Raw genomic sequence first — 4,261 nt, forward strand, 5'->3', positions numbered from 1 at the left:
ATCGCCTAGGTGCCAATTGGCAGTGATTCGAGCATTATCGATATGGAAGTCTGTCATGTCCTAGATAAAGCCTAATCTTCTAATTCAATCTTAGAACGTTGGAAAATGACAAGAAAAGCAATATGATCCCAATGAAAACAATGGTTACAAAGAACCAAAGAAGAAATTAAACTCAAAACATTGTTGAGTGATGACTAATCTTGTGTAAGTCGATTACATCCTTTGAATCAAGCTAAAAGCCTAACGATGGGGTAGATGGGGAAGCTTAGGGGCATGGGGCACTTCTCGAAGTTGAGGAAAGTAATTGTAAGGCTTATGTTGGCAGCAAATTGAAGAATGAAACAAAAGATGGGTTTCTTATTGTAACTTCGTCCAATGTCGGAACTGAACTAGGATGGTTGAGGTTGGGTGCAAGTTATGACATTTCCCATGAGGAAATGGTGTAAATGGCATGAGCTAGAGGCCTACTTGTCGCAATGCACAAGAAAGAGAACATAGGTCGGATTGGCAGTGATTTCAGCATTATTCACATGGCTTTTCTTTTAATGACAGGTTTTGGATCCAGCCCAAGCTTCTAATTCTATCTTAGAATGATGAGAAACAACAAAAAAAGTAATAAGGTCCGTATAAAAAAGGTTACAAAGAACTAAAAAGGAAATTAAGCTGAAAACATTGTTGAGAGATTACTAATCTTGTGTAAGTCAATTACTTCCCTTAATTCAACGTTAACGCATAACCACGGCTAGATGAGAATGTTAGGGATGTGTGGCACTTCTTGGACTTGAGGGAAACCAAATGTAGGGTTTATGTACGGCTTACGTTGGCTTCAAATTGAAGACTGAAACAAAAGATGGGTTTCTTGTTGTAAATTCGTCTAATGCCGGAACTGAACTAGTATTGTTGAGGTTGTGTGCTAACGATGACATTTCCCATGAGGAAATGGTGTAAATGGCATGGGCTAGAGGCCTACCTGTCGCAATGCACAAGAAAGAGAACTGAGGTCGGATTGGCGGTGATTTCAGCATTATTCACATGGCTTTTCTTTTATTGATAGGTTTTGGATCCAGCCTAAGCTTCTAATTCAGTCTTAGAATTATGAGAAACAACAAAGAAAGTAATAAGGTCCGTATAAAAAAGGTTACAAAGAGCTAAAAATGAAATTAAGCTGAAAACATTGTTGAGAGATTACTAATCTTGTGTAAGTCAATTACTTTCCTTAATTCAACTTTGAAGGATAACCACGGGTAGATGGGGAACGTTTGGGGCGTGTGGTACTTCTTGGACTTGAGGGAAACCAAATGTAGGGTTTATGTGTGCTTCAAGTCGAGGAATGAAACGAAAGACTGGTTTCTTTGTGTAAATGGGTCCACTGCAAGAACTAAACTTGTAAGGTAAAGGTTGGGTGTAAACGATGAAATTTTCCTTCTGAAAATGGTCTAAAAGGTTTCGGCTAGTGGCCAAATTGTCGCAACGGGTATGAAGCATCGCCTAGGTGCCGATTGGCAGTGATTCGAGCATTATCGACATGGAAGTCTGTCATGTCTTAGATAAAGCCTAATCTTCTAATTCAATCTAAGAACGTTGGAAAACGGCAAGAAAAGCAATATGATCCGAATGAAAAAAATGGTCACAAAGAACCAAAAAGGAAATTAAACTCAAAACATTGTTAAGGGATGACTAATCTTGTGTAAGTCGATTACATCCTTTGAATCAAGCTAAAAGCTTAACGATGGGGCAGATGGGGAAGCTTAGGGGCACGGGGCACTTCTCGAAGTTGAGGAAACTAATTGTAAGGCATATGTTGGCTGCAAAATGAAGAATGAAATAAAAGATGGGTTTCTTGTTGTAACTTCGTCCAATGCCAGAACTGAACTAGTATGGTTGAGGTTGGGTTCAAATTATGACATTTCCCATGAGGAAATGGTGTAAATGGCATGAGCTAGAGGCCTACTTGTCGCAATGCACAAGAAAGATAACTTAGGTCGGATTGCCGGTGATTTCAGCATTATTTTCATGGCTTTTCTTTTAATGACAGGTTTGCGATCCAGCCTAAGCTTCTAATTCAGTCTTAGAATGATAAGAAACAACAAATAAAGTAATAAGGTCCGTATAAAAAAGGTTACAAAGAACTAAAAAGGAAATTAAGCCGAAAACATTGTTGAGAGATTACTAATCTTGTGTAAGTCAATTACTTCCCTTAATTCAACTTTGAAGCATAAGCACGGGTAGATGGGGAACGTTTGGGGCGTGTGGTACTTCTTGGACTTGAGGGAAACCAAATGTAGGGTTTATGTGGGCTTCAAATCGAGGAATGAAATGAAAGACTAGTTTCTTTGTGTAAATTGGTCCTCTGCAAGAACTAAACTTGTATGGTAAAGGTTGGGTGTAAACGATGATATTTTCCTTATGAAAATTGTCTAAAAGGCTTCGACTAGGGGCCGACTTGTCGCAACGGGTATGAAGATCGTCTAGGTGCCGATTGGCAGTGATTCGAGCATTATCAACATGAAAGTCTGTCATGTCTTAGATAAAGCCTAATCTACTAATTCCATCTTAGAACGTTGGAACACGACATGAAAAGCAATTTGATCCGAATGAAAACAATGGTTACAAAGAACCAAAAAAGGAATTAAACTCAAAACATTGTTGAGTGATGACTAATCTTGGGTAAGTCAATTACATCCTTTGAATGGAGCTAAAAGCTTAACAATGGGGTAGATGGGGAAGCTTAGGGGCATGTGGCCCTTCTTGAAGTTGAGGAAACTAAATGTAAGAATTACGTTGGCTTCAAATTGAAGATTGAAACAAAAGATGGGTTTCTTGTTTTAAATTCGTCAAATGACGGAACTGAATTAGCGTGGTTAAGGTGGTATGCAAACGATGACATTTTCAATGTGGAAATGGTGTAAATGGCATGGGCTAGAGGCGTACTTGTCCCAATGCACAAGAAAGAGAACATAGGTCGGATTGGCGGTGATTTCAAAATTATTCACATGGCTTTTCTTTTATTCTTAGGTTTTGGATCCAGCCTAAGCTTCTAATTCAGTCTTAGAATAATGAGAAACAACAAAGAAAGTAATAAGGTCCGTATAAAAAAGGTTACAAAGAGCTAAAAAGGAAATTAAGCCAAAAACATTGTTGAGAGATTACTAATCTTGTGTAAGTCAGTTACTTCCCTTAATTCAACTTGAAAGCATAACCACAAGTAGATGGGGAACGTTAGGGGTGTGTGGTACTTCTTGGACTTGAGGTAAACCAAATGTAGGGTTTATGTGGGCTTTAAATCGAGGAATGAAATGAAAGACTGGTTTCTATGTGTAAATTGGTCCACTGCAAGAACTAAACTTGTATGGCAAAGGTTGGGGGTAAACGATGAAATTTTCCTTATGAAAATGGTCTAAAAGGCTTTGGCTAGGGGCCGACTCGTCGCAACGGGTATGAAGATCGCCTAGGTGCCGATTGGCAGTGATTCGAGCATTATCGACATGGAAGTCTGTCATGTCTTAGATAAAGCCTAATCTACTAATTCCATCTTAGAACGTTGGAAAACGACAAGAAAAGCAATATGATCCGAATGAAAACAATGGTTACAAAGAACCAAAAAAGAAATTAAACTCAAAACGTTGTTGAGTGAAGACTAATCTTGTGTAAGTCGATTACATCCTTTGAATGGAGCTAAAAGCTTAACGATGGGGTAGATGGGGAAGCTTAGGGACTTGTGGCCCTTCTTGAAGTTGAGGAAACTAAATGTAAGGCTTACGTTGGCTTCAAATTGAAGATTGAAACAAAAGATGGGTTTCTTGTTGTAAATTCGTCAAATGACGGGACTGAACTAGTATGGTTGAGGTGGTATGCAAACGATGACATCTTCAATGAGGAAATGGTGTAAATGGCATGGGCTAGAGGCGTACCTGTCGCAATGCACAAGAAAGAGAACTTAGGTCGGATTGACGGTGATTTCAGCATTATTGACATGGCCTTTCTGTTATTGATAGGTTTTGGATCTAGCCTAAGTTCCTAATCCAGTCTTAGAATGATGAGAAACAACAAAGAAAGTAATAAGGTCCGTATAAAAGAGGTTACAAAGAACTATAAAGGAAATTAATCCGAAAACATTGTTGAGAGATTACTAATCTTGTGTAAGTCAATTACTTCCCTTAATTCAACGTTAAAGCATAAGCACGGGTAGATGGGAATGTTAGGGGTGTGTGGCACTTCTTGGACTTGAGGGAAACCAAATGTAGGGTTTATGTGGGCTTCA

This window comes from Carya illinoinensis, chromosome 7, assembly GCF_018687715.1.
Source record: "Carya illinoinensis cultivar Pawnee chromosome 7, C.illinoinensisPawnee_v1, whole genome shotgun sequence".
Taxonomy (NCBI): Eukaryota; Viridiplantae; Streptophyta; class Magnoliopsida; order Fagales; family Juglandaceae; genus Carya; species Carya illinoinensis.